Source organism: Lactuca serriola, chromosome 1 (genome assembly GCF_051521515.1).
Source record: "Lactuca serriola cultivar US96UC23 chromosome 1, Lser_US96UC23_V15, whole genome shotgun sequence".
Lineage (NCBI taxonomy): Eukaryota > Viridiplantae > Streptophyta > Magnoliopsida > Asterales > Asteraceae > Lactuca > Lactuca serriola.
In genome coordinates, this window is record NC_136408.1 from 237157740 (window position 1) to 237174116 (window position 16377).

A 16377-nucleotide genomic window follows, 5' to 3' on the forward strand; every position below is an offset into this window, starting at 1 on the left:
GATGGCGAAAAACTTGAGTGCAAGAATGATTTTTCTTATCAGTCTGTGTCCATGTCGTGGAGATTGAATCTCCATGTCGTGAAGTTGAGGATTCACCAGAAATTTTGTCTTCAATTTTCGACTTCTTTTGCTGTGGTTTGGGTTGAATTGGATATTCTCCTAGGGCTTCTAGGAACTCAGAAATAGTATCTTCTTCAGTTTCGATGGCCATGACATGCGGTTGAGGTTGTGTTCGCTCTTTTTAGTAAAAGCCTCGACCAGTTTGCCTAAATTTCTCTTCTTTTTGCTTTTTGTATTCATCGTATGGCAACCATTCTTTTTTTGGCTTCCTCCATTCTTCATTGTAGCGGTCTCCACTTGAGTAGCATACTTGAGCTTTCTTATTCCTGTTCTCATCCAAATGGCATTCTTTTGTCAAATGTGGACCATTGTATCTTTCATAACCCACACAAATAGCATGTATTGATTGGTCCATATTTTTCATTCATCGGTCCATATTATTCAACATAACTAACACATCTACCATATCCTCAGATGTGCCACTCCTAAATCTTTTTGCCCCATCATTTCAAGGATTGTGGTACTTACGCGAAGGCTTACAAAACTCTTCAAATAGCTCCTTAATTTCAGCATGATTTTTCCTTGTCAAAGGTCCTTGAGAATCAACGAGTTGTCTTGTCATCACATTTACCCCATCATAGAAGATTGATACTTCTTATTGCACATTTAGATCGTTTGGGGGCAATTTCGAAGTAATCCATTGTAACACTCCCATGCTTCATAAAGTGACTCACCCGGTTGTTATTCAAAGTTAGCTATCGCCTTTTGAGTTTAGAAACTTTTGATGGTGGGCAAAATTGCTCTAAGATTTTTTCATGAATTTGTGCCCATGTAGTAATGGGACCAGGTTGAAGTTCCTTCAACCAATCTTTAGCAGCTCCTTTAAAAGTGAATGGAAGCTTTCTCAATAACACCGTCTCTTGTGGAACATTTGGAATGTTGAAGTAATCCACGATGTCATTGAGTTCATCAAGTTTTTACAAGAATCCTCATGATATTTCTTGGAAAATGGAACATCCTTAAGCACGGAAAGAATATGTCCTTTAAGCTCGAATGTTGCGGTGGCGGAAATCACGGGTTGCACTAAACCTAGACCGGTTTCCTTTCGAATTCTCTGATTGTATGTTTCCATCAAAATGTCGGCAATGTCTCTTCTTTTTCTGATTCGGTTTCAGACTCGTATTTTGATTCTTGTGTATTAGTAGTCTTCTCAAAGCTTTCAACCTTGCTTTCGTCCTTTGGGGGATTGCTTTATTCTGCTGTGTTCTTTCCTATCTTCTTACCAAAAACCTATTGAATATCTTTGAATGGTGATTTCTTTGGTGGGTTGGTTTCTCCTACATTCTTGTTCGTCTTTTTACGAAGGATTGACTATGGATCTTCAAGCGGTGGTATAAAAGGTGTATTGGATCCACGGGTCGTGGGCTTAAGGCTCACGTTGTGATTTTAGAAATTCAAAAAAACTAATGCTAAAAATTAACTTTTTGCAGGTTTAAACCCAAAAATAGGATCGATTAACCTAAAATAATTAAATCTAAAACTAAATAGCGGTTCCCTGACAACAACGCCAAAAACTTGATGCACGTAATATTGCTACACTTATTAGTTTTACCAACTATTTAAATAACTATTACGACCTAAGGCGGTGTAACTTTTCACAAATAATATAGCATTAACAGTCAGGTTTTGAACACAGGGAACAAATTTAATTAACTAATTTAACTAATAAAAAATAACCTAAAACAAACAAGAGTTTAATTGGTTTTAATCTGATTTTGCTAGTTCAGACAAACTTAATCACTTAAGTAACGATTTCAATCAATTACTAAAACACTTCAAATTAGTTCGAATCTACTTCTCCTCTATGGTTTGCTATTAATTATGGATTATTAATGTTGGTTATCTAATATTATTTTATTAGCAATTCAAGTCCAAATTTACTAATGTTTTAATTAATCCATGTAAAACTAGGTATTGTCATACACTAGCAAACATAGAATCAGTTATAATACGTAGATAAGGTATGTAAGATTGATCTAAATAAACACAATTATGGTCATAATTTATGTTCACCAACACAGCTAAATTAGTTAGTTTTATCACTTATTAAAGATTTGGTTGATCCTAGCTCTATCAATTTAATGGTAGTTAAACTACTAACTAACAAGTTCATGTAATTTAATGTTCAGTAAGCTACACAAAACCTGAATTCAAGCAATCATAGTATCAAATATTAACATGCTAGGTAGAAATAATCAAACACAAGCTCATAACCAACACTTAAAATCCATAATTCATTAAACTATACCCTAGAGTTTAAGCTTCATCTAGCTAAATGGAAGCTACTACATTCAGCTACTCATGGCTGAAAACATGAACAAAAATTAAGAAATAAAAGAAATAATCATAGTGTACCAAACGAGGATGATGAATTTATTCTTCAATCTTTTGATCTTTAGTTAGATATCCTTACTAGAATGTTTAATCTCGGTTTTTCTGAACAATTCTTCTCCAGAAATCTCTTTGAAAATCTCCCAAGCCTCCTCAAACCATGAAAGTGAATGAGTATTTATAGTTTTTATTTCACATTTCATGACATGAACAAGGATTTCACGTCGTGTACTTTAGATAAATCCTTATCGGGTAAGGACTCTGACATCTCGTACACTTATCTTTTAGAACACTCATTTCACATCGTGAATTGTACCGCCATGTCGTAATTTGGGCTTTTCGCAAGGATTTTTCTTTTAGAACACTCATTCCACTTCTTATCATTTATGGTCCTCAATCTTCAAGATTTTTCCTTTTGGCTGCAAAATATAATTTGATCTTATAAGTATCATATATCTTTGCAAATAACCAAAATATTAAATAAAATGTATTAAAATATTTCCTAAAAATGTGTATAAAAATGGCAATATAAGTGAAAAAAAATTTCTCCTAGGGGTAAGCCACTTCATAAATTTGTGACTTTCAAAGAAAAAGAAAAAGAAGTTGAAGGCAGAATACAAATCAAGATAATTCAATACATTAAATGATACATACAAAAACCATAAAAATCATTAATATGAAACAAAAAAAGGAAGGATCGTGTATTAATACTAGCAAGTTTCTAATAGCTTCAAGATATCTTTAAAGTGATCTGAAGGCTTACAAAATTACCATGTACAACTATAATTACTCTCCTACTTAAAACGGTGCAGACACATGCCATAAAGATGAGATATTGATAAAAATTACCATAACATAACTTTCAATATTGTTAATTGGTAAACTAACCAACTAGTTAGAAAAGGGTCAATCCATATCTGAATGTGGTTCTGGAAGATTTGGGTGGTCTCCCTACTAAGAGAACTTTTGGAATGTGGTACCCACCACTTTCAAGGAATAGCATTTCAAACTCTTAGAAATAGGAAAAAATCAGACCTTAGTGTGAAGATATTCTGGTTTCACAGGTGTATTCATGCTTCCCGAGTGTGTTCTTTCTTTCATTACTTATTTCTTTCATTATTATGGTGTTATGTACAAAAACCCCGTACTCTAGGATGTGTAAACCTTGTCCGAAATATTGTGCACTAGTCTGGCCAGTCACACTTTTTCGAATCAGAAAATGTAGAATGTTATTGTGGATTATTAATTAGCCTGTGGAGTCTTAAACAAGACAAAACTGTAAAATTAGTCCTTGTGGTTTGTAAAAAACTTTGGATGGGGTCCAAAACATTTTCGACTTGCATGGAAGGTCCAAAATCAAACTTTTTCTATGATTTTCGTCCTTGAAAATTTGAAAAGACTATTTTGCCCTTATTATTTCTTTTTTACATGTTCTATATTTGTATTAATTATTTTATAATTAAAGAAAAAAACAAAAGAAAATTTGGGCCTACAAACCCCACCCCACCCTATATTTCTTTCTTGTGTTCTTTCCCTCTTCATCAAAAAGACATCGACTTTCAGATCGTCTGCATGTGTCTCACCCCATATAGAAGAACTAATGGTAGCCACCCCATCTCGTTGGTGAGTATTTTACCTCTCATCGCCTCCATTCCCCCTCCTTCCTGAACTAGTGGATTTACGTCTTGGAGCTTAAAACCTACCTTAACCTTAATGAAGTCGACAATGTTGAATCTAGTAACAAATCTGAAAGCTTGAAACGTTCTAACTTGTGGAGACATACACATATCTTTCCCTTAGCTGCCATAATATTTTAGGGTTTCAATCTAGATTTTGATTTTGTGTCTTCTGCAAATTTCTAGGTTGGTTTAGAATTTTTATTTTGATTTTCTGCAATTCTTGTTCATCATTGTGTTGATCATTTTCTACGATTCGTGTTTAACACTAATTTTGTGTTTTTTTCCTACTCATGGAAGAAACCCACTAAGTCAAATTTTTTTGGACATCACATGTTTTCTACAATGGATTTAGCGAGATTTTGTCATTTGGATATTGTTGCTCGGTTTGTGGTCATCAAGAGCTTGAAGAGTTTGTGTTGGGATGCAATTTGACTTGAGGTCCATCTGGGAACTAACTCTACTTGTGATTGTAACACCTTCACCTTATTCTTCCTGTTTTGATTACAAAAATATTCTATGTGGCTATTCAGAAAAAGCCAATCTTGTATCAGGAAATCGACCCTTAATGACTTTGGTGTCTCCACTAAAAATTTTCACATTACAATACACTTAATTAGGATGGATTTTGGTGTTCTAATTTTAAGTGTTTTAGGAATAATTGCAAATAAATTTGATTTTTTTTTGTTGGATTTTGCTTCTACAATAATTTTATACATTTCGATGAATTGTAAACTCATTGAAGAAGAATGTTGTGGCAGATTCTAGGTGTTTTGTTAATATTTTAGTGAGTTGTGATTTAACGGTAATGTGTGATGAAGAAGAAGATGGGAAAGAGAGTCAAAAGAAAGAGGGAGAGAGAAATTGGGGTACGGTGGAGAGGAGGTGGGTGAGATTTAGTTTTTATTTTTTATCTTTTATTTTTAATTATTTAAATACCAAAATACATAAAGAAAATAGAAAAAAGAAATTTAAAGGGTAAAGTCAACTTTTCAAGTGTATTATGGACCAAAAACACAGAAAAACCTTGATTTTGGATCTTCCATGCAAGTTGAAAACTTTTGGGACCCTTCCCAAACTTTTCTGAAAACCACAGAGACCAATCTTGCAGTTTTGTCCTTAAAGAACTGGGAATAGGGTGTTAGTGTTGCTTGTTCCTTATACTAAATCCATGTTTTGACATGTTTGGAATGGGTACCTTGTGTCTAGAATGCGACAAACAATAAAAAATATAACAACTTATCTATAACATGATGAACAGTTTGATATGTTGTAGTCTAGAATGCTATCATAGAATACACATTTTCAAATAAAATAATTTTTATATATTTTAATTCAGCATGATGATGTGTATGAAGCTTCTTTCACCATGTGATACAAAACAAAGCATGGTCTGATTAATCTTTGAAGATACAACCTTGCTCTAAATACTAGCTAGACTCCTTTCCTACAATTTTGTTTTTTGCTTTGGGAGGTGGATCGATATCTCTGACAATGTGGAAGGAACCATTACTTATGCATTACATTATGACCAAATTTGAGAAAAATCAACATTACTTAGGAACCATAAATCTAATTTCCTCTTATCTTTATTAGCGTGAGCTATGTGGTTAACTTAAAAAACATTGTTACTTATTAATATTTTTCCAAATAGATGGCTGGTTTATCTTTATCAGATATTCACCAAAAATGGATTGTTTCAAAACTAGTGTGTTAAATAACTATTTTTAATTTTTAATTATGTTTTGAAAAATAACTCAATGTTTAGTTGGGTTTAATGGTTTTATAATTGCAGGAGCTCAAACTGTAAAATAATTTGAACTCATCCATGTAGCTCAAAGTGGGATATTTATATTGTCATCTTAGGAAAGGGAATTATACGTGAAACCGTTAGGTACTTTACTCTATCAACCAATGGGGGCAATGTACTTTATATGTTCCCCTTAATTACAATGTACTTTCATTTCCTTACAGATAATAGCAATACAGTTGCATTTTTACTACTTTTATGGGCTTTGTACATTATTTGTTACATGTCAATATTGTCGATAAACGTTTTTAAGTACATGGCTATTATGAATAAATATTTTAGGTGTGTTTCTATTTTTTGATAACACCATATTTTCATTTATTCATGTTACAACATTGTCATTTTAAGAATTTACTAATTATAAAAATGCAACACAAATATAACATTAGTTTTACTTGTAATTGGATACATTTTTTAGAATATAAGCAAATACCAAAACTACAATGCTATAATCGGATAATGTTAGATAGATTCTTCAACATACAATGTCATAATACGAAAATAAAAGCAAGTGAAGTACCTGGTATAATAGTAAGAATTGAGAATACAAAAAAAAACACATTAAATCATTTCATCTTTAGCCTTGCTGTAAAATACCTTCAAGCCAAATATTTGGTTTTTGACATAAATTCATAACAAAAAGCACAATAATTCATGTCATCTTTAGCCACGGTGTAAAGTACTTTCAAGCTAGATATTTATTTTTATGACTGCAATTCTTTGTGTTTTGTTAGTGACATTTGATAACATTGAACTTCATCTGCGATATCTAAGTTCATTTTAACTATTTTTTGAACCCGCGTTATCCCAGTACATTGTTTATAAAAAAAGTATATTATTCTTATATCCATTATACAAATAAAATTGGATAGACTGTCATATTACAAATCTATAATGCAAACAGATGACAGTAGGATGCTATAAAAGAAAGTAAAATCAATCTATTATTTTTTATATAGGCCAACCCGTCCACTACGATATATAAAATATGAATCATGTAATTCATCATCAGTCGTATATACAACTAGATTATATAAACGGTGAACAATAATTTTTTCATCGGTCAACCCATTCACCGAACTAGGATTACACCAGTTCATTGTGATGAAAACAAATCTAATAACCATAATGATATTAAGGTGATATTCGATAGTAACATTAATATATATATATATATATATATATATATATATATATATATATATATATATATATATATATTAATATATTAATAACTAATTTTTTTTCTTATGGCTTTGTATTATTAAAACATTAGTTATAAAAAGATATGATATTACTTAATTTCTAACAATATTTTGTCCTAACAATATTTTGCATTTATAAGTAAACATGCTACAATTAAACTTACTTATTAAATTTTCTAATATCTTATTTAATATTACATAAACTGTTTTGACTTTCAAGCTCGATCTCATAGGAGTTCTTTCCATCAGAAGATGCCAAGAAAGACTTTAACCTTTTTAGGAACCAATTTATTCAAAAAAGTTGGTTCATCTCTCAATTTCAACTGTAACATCCCGATGTGAAGGTACTTCTAATTTTGGACACTATAATTTTATTATGTAGAATTTTTAGTCCCTAAGTTAAGAAAGAGTGGAAATGGATCCCAAAGTGGCATTTTGAAAAACGTTGGGATGAGATGAGTACGTTGTACATACGTGTGTGTATGCTAAGCATATAAAGGTGCGTCTTAGTACGTTGGGCGTACACTTCGTATGCAGGGCGTACATGATATGCATGCAAACCCTAATTTTAGGGTTTTGGCTCACATTTAAGCAACCTTGCGGACTCATACCCTCTTCTTATCAAACCTCCTTTTGTGATTTCGACCCTTAAGCAACCCTAGAGTAAGAGAGAGAATACTTTGAGATTTTAAGAGAGTTCTGGAGTTGTTTGGAGAAAGAAGAAGGTGGTGAGAAGATCTTGAGTTGAATGCACATTGGATCTAGGATTTATACTTGGTTTGCAACATATTGAAGGTATAAAGTTTGCATTTTTACCACTCCATCTTGTAGATACAGGTTTTTGCTCTTTAAGTCACCTTTGTGGTCCCAAAAAGATGACTCATGAACATAGCATGTTCTTGACCCATTAAGCCGTCCTTTCAGACCCTTGGAAGGGTCTTGAGTCATAAAAATAGATTCCAAGTGGTTGGTTTTGCTCCATGCATCAATTAGAATGTCTTAAGGGATTACGAAGTTGATTTAAGCACTTAATGGAAACGCAAGGTCATTAAGTTGGAAACGTTATGACTCTTAAGGGTATTTTAGCAATTTATCTGAAAAATGGATGTGTGTGCTTAAGCCATTAAGCACTTATTGAGCTTTTGGACGATCTGGAAGTATGTCGCGCGTACTTGGAGTACGCCCAGCGTACGAGTTCAACCACTACGATGGTGGTCAGCATGTGGGTATGCCCAACATACCTTCGAAGTAGGCCCCATGCACTCACTCTGAGTTGACGCAACTAGGTTGACTCAGTTGGTTTGACCAATTTGACTTTGACTTTGACCAAGTTTGACCTTGAGGTTATTTTGGGATTTTGATTGAGATTGGTCATTTGGTTGTAGGTGTCGATTAAAGTTGAGACTGAGAGTCGAGGCCTCATCAGCTTTTGTCCAGTTTGTGAGGTGAGTTTTCCTCACTATACTTGCAGGTCAAAGGCACCAAGGACGGCCCATCGGATTGAATATCCTATTATGTGATCATATCTTATCGTGTTGTAGTGATATATTAGACTGGTATCCTGGTATATAGGATGATGTTATGCTTACTGATCTGTAAGATCTGTCTGATTGTTTGTTGACTGGTTATACGTATGTGTATATGTTATGTATAGGTCAACATCTTGTGTGTGGTTGGGTTGAGGCGGACCAGTGTAGACTAAAGGTCAAGAGACCTAGGGCGTGCCGGATAGACTATCGACATGACAGGCGTTCTAGTCAGGTCGAAGGCCCAGAACAGTCCAGATAGGCTCAAGGCCCGGTGAGGCGTTCCACTTATGTTGTAGGTTCTATGAGCGTTCCAGATAGTGTGTAGGTCGGTGTTGCAATCCAGTCAAGTTGAAAGCGTTGTATGCATGTTGTTTGTTATTATGTTTATGTTTATGTTTATGTGGTGGTAATTTGCAGGAACTTGCTAAGCATTGGCTTACAGTTTTGGGTTATCTTTCACGTACTTCAAAAGACCGCAGGAAGGTGAAGGCATGACTGTACACATCCTCTTATTTATGACATATGATTTTTGGGGACTCTGATATTGCAAAAATGATTTGAAAACTATGATTTGTAAACAATTTATATTGGGTTGATTTTAAAAAATTTAAATTTCTTCTTATTTTATGTGTGTTACAAGTTGGTATCAGAACCTTTGTTTAAGTGAATTGCAGGAACACTCATGTGAATCCTGTATTAAACTAAGGAAAAAGGTTTTAAAATGATTTCCAAATTGTTTTAAAAATAATCAAAGAGGATGAGATGTGTACAACATGCTAGTGATAGGCTAGGGATCTTTAGGAATTTCATGATAGAATTACCTAGTTGTATGATGCCTGGTAGCATAGGGTTCTTTCTTTTATGAAATTGACATCATTAATGTAGTTTCTTAGTGTATTCATCAAAATTGTACATAACTAAGATTTTATAGTTTGAGAATGTTTGGTTTGGCCTTATTTCCTGTTCTTGTTTAATGAAGGTTTTAGGGTAGAATCAAGTATTCGACTGTCTATAGGATCTAGTGCTATGTATGATTAGCATACACAAGCGTTGTAAGGTTGGTGGAAATTTCATGGATGAGTTGTGTGGGTTCATCCGACCAGTTTCGTAAGTTTTAGCATTGTTGTGATGATCCCCCTAGTATGATATGTGCTTCATCTGATATATCCCTAATTTAAGCTAGGATCTTGATCGGGATTAGGAGTTGGTGGCTAGGATAGGCCAAATTTGACTAAGGAGCGGGTTAGGGAGATCATGCAGGAGGAGGTTGTTTCCCTCTTTCGGACGCAGTTACCGGATATGTTTGGTTCTATCAATACCGCGATGGCGGAGTACTTTGACTAGCATTACACTGCCCTATCTAAGGATGCTGTTGTTGTAGCCACAATAGTCGTTGCTACTGTCGGGATTAGTGTTGGGACAACTTTTTAGTATCGGGACTTCGACAATACAAAGCCCCCTACATTTTAAGAAATTCAGGATCCGATCATAGCCATGAGGTGGCTGTTTAAAATCGAGAGATGTTTCTTCATTTGCTCTTTCCCAGCTGACTAAAATGTCAAGTATGCTTGGAACCTTCTATAGTCGGGAGGGAAAGAGTGGTGGAGAGTTATTACTAGCTAGAATTCGTCTGAGTAGAAGGTTGTTGTGACTTGGGAGCAGTTCTTGGAGATGTTCCATTCTAGATATGTTCCAGTAGTGGAGCATGAGAAGTTGGCCTAGGAATATTTGGATTTAGGACAGGGGACTCAGTCTGTGATGGAAATCACCAAGATGTTTATGGAGAGGGCCATGTTTTATCCTGAGTTTGCTACTTCTCAGCAAGCTCAGATAACCTATTACTTGAGGATGCTCAATATGTATATCAGGGAGTTTGTATCCATTCAGCGTTGTGGTTCATTATTGGAGTTGCACGAGGCCGCCAGGTGGCGGGTGATTGAGATGGAGCTCCAGAAGAGGGAGCAGAGACTGGCCCCGAAACAGTCGCAAACATCACCGAAGTTGTTCAAGGCAGTTGATACTACATCTAGAAGTCAGATGGGCATCACTCTTGGGAAGTACGACAAGGTTCATGAGGGGCCTTGTCGATCAAGCGGTGTATACCACGAATGTGGCAATGAGGGGCACTATGCGAGGGATTGTCGCCGGTCGGACCCAGTTTTCAGGTCCACGGTTTGCTACCACTGTGATAAGGTTGCCCATATGAAGGTCAAGGCAGCAGGGGAGGGCAAAGCCCCCAAGAGCTTGGGTTCATGCTTTCCAGCTCACTACCAAGGAGGCGATACCATCTCCAGATGTCGTGACTGGTAAGTCTCTATTTATTTATATGTTGATTATGTTTTACATTATGCTCATTTGTATGCGCCTAACAGGTACGTTGTTAGTGAACTCTTTTCCTGCTCCTGTGTTATTTGACTCCGGCGCGATTTGGTCCTTTGTATCTCGATCTTTTAGTAGGGAGCTAGAGTATCCATTACGGGTTTCTATCACCAATGAATAGGGTTTTTGCATCCGTAGTATATATGAATTGTGTATTGGAGATCTTCGGGGTGCCTTATCTGCTTAATCTGATCCCAATCCCCATAGGGGATGTATACGTGATAGTGGGCATGGACTGGTTGAGTAGGTTTTGTGCAATGATTGATTGTGAGGACCAATGAATGGTAGTTCGAACCCCAAGTGGGGGAGAACTGGTTATCTTTAGAGAGGCCACCAGGGTTGGTTCAGGATTTTGTTCGGTAGCTAGGGCTTAACAGTATATTCAGCACTGGTGTATTCGATATTTGGCCTATATGGTTGATACTCGAGTTGGGGAGAAAACTTCAACTTCAGAGGCACCAGTTTTCAGGGAGTTTGTTGATGACTTCTCAAAGGAGTAAACTGGTGTTCCTCCTGAGAAGCAGGTTGAGTTTTAGATTGATCTTGTGCCAGGTGTGTAACGACGTAAATTTTCATCACAATTTTTCATTTTTCAAATAACATAATTATCATTTAAACATTCTCAAATCTCATGTTCAACAATTGTCATCAAATAAAACATATCCCAAGATCACATATGAAATCCTCGGTCTGTGTGTACGGATCATGTCGGCGCCTTTCCGCGATCATCTTAGTACCTGAAACACATAACACATAACACTGTGAGCATAAATGCTTAGTGAGTTCCCGAAAATACATAATACAACACATATTAGCCACTCAAGGCTACAACTCCGTATGACCCTCTAGTCAAAGTGTCTCAGTGGGACCCTCCAGTCCCATAACTTTGTGGACCTTTCAGTCCTAACTCTGTAGACTCTGAATCACATATAGCACATACTCACATAGATATCACATCATATAACAGCATACAACATACTCTGTCACATAACTCTAATTACCACTCTTGGTAAAGTATAGTGAGAAGACTCATCTCGGGTAACTAGGTAAATCTCGAACTCGGTAATACTGGTCTAGATTCTGTTGGATTAATGTCTAAGTCCATAACTATAATTGGTAAGACTTGACCCCACCCGGCATGGTCCATTTGGGTTGCATACCATCATGCACTTGGATAGACTATAATGAGAGAAATAAGACACTTATGGTTATTAATATATTATAAGTTCTAGTATATTAATAATAAGAATAATATGATTATTTAATTAGTATTGATCAAGAATTAATCTAGGATTAATTAAGTGATCAAAAGAAGACTAATTAAATATATGGGTTGATTGTGTAAATCATCCATACTTGTATAGTGGGCTAATGCTCCATGGATAATCAAGTTGGGCTAAAACCCATAGGATGGTCCATGGATGCTCCATGGTGTATTTGTACCCATGGATCATGGAAATGAAAGGCCATGTCAATTAGGGTTTACATGGTGTAACCCTAACTATATAAGCATCTTATTCTTGACCAAAATCGGCCACTAGTGTGTGAAGTAAAAGCGCTAGCCGATTTCATGAGTTGTAGAATTTTCTCAAGTTATTCTAAGTTTTTTGGTGATTGTGATTCCATTTGAGGCTTCCACACTATTGGGGCTAGGCACTCAAGCTTCATGAAGACTTTCTACATCAAAGAGGTATGTATTCTACCTTGTTACACTCATTATTTTGTATGCTAGATTAGGATTATACCTTGGATGTTCTTATTTGCATGTATAATAGAGAAAACATAGATCCAAGGTATTTAGGGTTGCATGTACACTTAGGAGTGTTAGAATGCTCAAAACCCAACAGTGGTATCAGAGCCTAGGCTTGTTTTCTATTATACTTTATGCAAATTGCTGAAAAATGCTGAAAAACTCGATTTTCTGGCTTTCTGGGCACTGGACTCGCCGAGTCCACTGATGAACTCGCCGAGTCCATGAGTAAAATCATCCTACTCGCCGAGTAGGTTCATGCACTCGACGAGTAGGAGCCCCAAACAGCATATTTTCGAGGTTTTTGGCTAGAAATGGACTAGGAACATTACCCTAAGTTGTTTTTGAACTTATAAACTTGTTTTTGATGTGGTAATGCTCATGCTAATCCAATTTCAAAGATAATTGTCAATAGATTCATGTTTTGAATTAGTTTAGTGATTAGGCTAATTACATGAAAAAGTTTGATTTGAATTATCTTCTTCTTATGAGTTGCTTAGATTAATAGAAAAGTTGAATGAAATAGTTGTTTTCAATCCAAATTAATCTAAGAGTTGATTCTAAAATGTGTTTTTGTAACTTGTCCTCAAGTTATATGAAAAGTCACATTTAAGTTTCATAAAACTCATAAAAGTTGGCAATGGTTACAAAAGATGAAGAGTCTTGTCCTTAAGTTATGGAGGTTCAAGAGTCACTTCATTAATAAATAAATAAATAAAGTGTAACCTTAATTATTTTCATAAGTTATAAAATAAAGAAAAGTTAATTCTTTTATTAGTTTAAAGTCTTCCATAACTTGTCCTCAAGTTATGGAACTTGAAGAGTTTTTGGATTAAAACTACTTTAAACACATAAGTTATGGAATTAATTAGTTTTGAATAGTTTCAAAACTTGCCCTCAAGTTTTGGAATTTCAAAAGTTTTCACTTATGAATACTTTAATTCCAAGTTAGCCCTTAGAATTTTAAAGAGTTAAAATTCAACACTTATACTTTATAATATTATAAGTTAATAATATATATATATATATATATATATATATATATATATATATATATATATATATATATATATATATATATATATATATATGTATAAGAGTAAAGTCAGTCTTACCGCTAGTACGCCTCATTCACGAAGCCGGTCTATAAGGTGGGTATAAGGTTGTTGCCTATAAAATGGCGACTTAATGGGTGTCCACTCTCACCCACCGCTTGCTTGACCGGTGGAGGGTCGTTAGCCGAACGGGTTTGACAGGACTATAATTCTCCCTTCATTAAAAGTATTAATGATAAATACTAAGTAACTAAACTCTTAATAATACCCAATCTTAGTTACTTAGGAAAATGTGAATAAGGTGCTAATCCATGAAATTACACTTTGCACTTTGTTTCAGTCGGTTAGTGGAGCGTGTGTGGTTAACCGGCACACTAACGCGTATTTAACAAGGTAGGCAAAGGGTAACTTAATGTTTATCATAGTATCGATGGAGCGTGTGTGGTTAACCGGCACATCGATTAAGGGGTAAACACTTAAGGGTACCAAGTAATTTGCATGGTTACTTCACACCTTGTTTTGTGATCCTCGGCATCCCAGTCACAAAACCTGAAGGGCACACTCGAGATTGAAACATGCCATTGAACAGTTCAATGAATCTCAAAGATCTAGGAGTTTCAAAACCAATTAAAACCTAATAATACATTTCGTTTATCTTGGTGGAAATTGGTGAATCGTCATTCACCTACCTTCAAATATTTTATAGCTTGGATTACGGCATCCCTCTTATGAGTTATAAAATAGTTTGTAGGGTCCTAGCCTTAATATTTCATATTGAGTGTCATATTAAGCACTTAAGATCAACTATCTTGAATATCTCCCAAAAGATGTCTGGTTTAGACAGTTATGATCTTCCCAAATCTCTTGAAACAAGTTTTCCTAAATGAAGATGATGTCCCTTGGAAATCATACTTCATTCACCTCCTCCAATTATTCTCCCCAACCCACAAGTTCTTGAAAAGTTTAAGGTCACTCAAGCCCTATTGGCAAGGCAATGTCTAGGTGTGATCACATCTTGGAGATGTAGTCACATATTGACAAGCCAGGAGAGTTGGGTGTCAAAGTCTTGAGAAAGTTGGTGGTTCAATCACTTTCTAAGTCACATAGTCAGTTCCTTTGGGACACCTATGAAACAGACTATGACAAGACCCTTAATGATCTTATCTATTTGTTAAGATCAACTTCCTTGAAACTTGATGGACATTGACAATAGTGACACAGGAAATCCAGAAAAATATTCTCTTCCCAATGGAACGGGATCGACCATAGTCAACTAGGTTGACCAAATGATAAAGAGAAAAGCTAAGTCTGTGATAGTCCCGTGTACCATTATCAAAGGGTCCATATGTTTATATTGCCAAAGGAAGGGACATCGGTTACGAATCTACCAAATTTATCTAAGGATGTTGAAGTCAATAAGTTTGACTCTACTTTAGGTAAAGTCCACTATCTAACTCTGCTAAGTTTCTATTCTGAGATTCTTGATACATGATGTGACTGGGTCACATGGTGATGTTTTAAGAATCAAAGAAAAGTGAAGAAACTTAAAGAAAGAATATGCTGAATCTGATCGCGTAGATGGATTTCTATCGCATAGTTTGAAGATCGGATTCTTGAGCTACTTCTTAGGAGTTATGAGATATTGCTTAGGAATAGATAACAACAAGTTTTCATATGGATTGTAAGGATAAGTTTTTCCGCAAAGTTTTAAAATAAAAGAAATTTTTTGATTTTATTTATTTTAAAATATCCTTACAATGGTATTTGAGGAAAAATTGTTGCTTATATGATTCCATTAATAACAAGAGTGGAAATATGAAATTGATTCTTTCATTTGTGGTAATGTCTAACTTTACCAAATAAGGAAAGATTCTCATCACCCAAGTTTCAATTGGACCGGAACTTGGAATCATGCAAGTTGTATAGCATGATGAATGAGAACTTTCAAGTATTGGAAAATTAAGCCTAATTACTTATTCACATGGATGTGTGAGTCAAGTAATGGACTAAGGGATCGAGTACATAGTCTTGTGCACTGATTAAGTCCACCACAAAAGATTGATAAGACTATTCGTCATAGTTTACTAAAGCTCAATAAATATGATTATACTTACAAACTTAAGTGTAACTCTGAGACATTGGAAAAGGTTCCAATGTATGGCAGAGCGAATAAGAAGAATCAAATTAGGCAGAAGGATAAAAGTTTCTCAAATCTGAAAAGATGGGAGAGTACTTTAGTATCAGTTTTGTGATCATCTTAATGATTTAGAGACCTAATCACAATTCATCCTCTAAAGTGCATTCTGATAGCTAAGAAGAGGAGCTATGGATTGGTGAAGTGGCTAAATCAAGAAGATGAGTCATACTTCGTTCCAATACAAGTCTTAGAGTCATAATCTAAGATTGTAATTTGAGTGACATGTCTTAAAGAAGGTTTAAAACACTTGTCAAATGTAAGAGTAAAAGTTTTGTACTCTTGTACATTTGAAATTGGTAAGTTGTGATGTTTTGGATAAAACAAA

At 34.9% G+C, this 16377-nt stretch overlaps 1 non-coding gene across 1 annotated transcript; it reads left to right on the forward strand.

Moving 5' to 3' along the window:
- The first annotated feature begins 728 nt into the window (after positions 1 to 728).
- On the forward strand, positions 729 to 833 carry LOC145080795 (small nucleolar RNA R71). Its single transcript, XR_013695379.1, has one exon. It is a non-coding gene; the product is annotated as a small nucleolar RNA R71 (small nucleolar RNA).
- Positions 834 to 16377: the final 15544 nt, after the last annotated feature.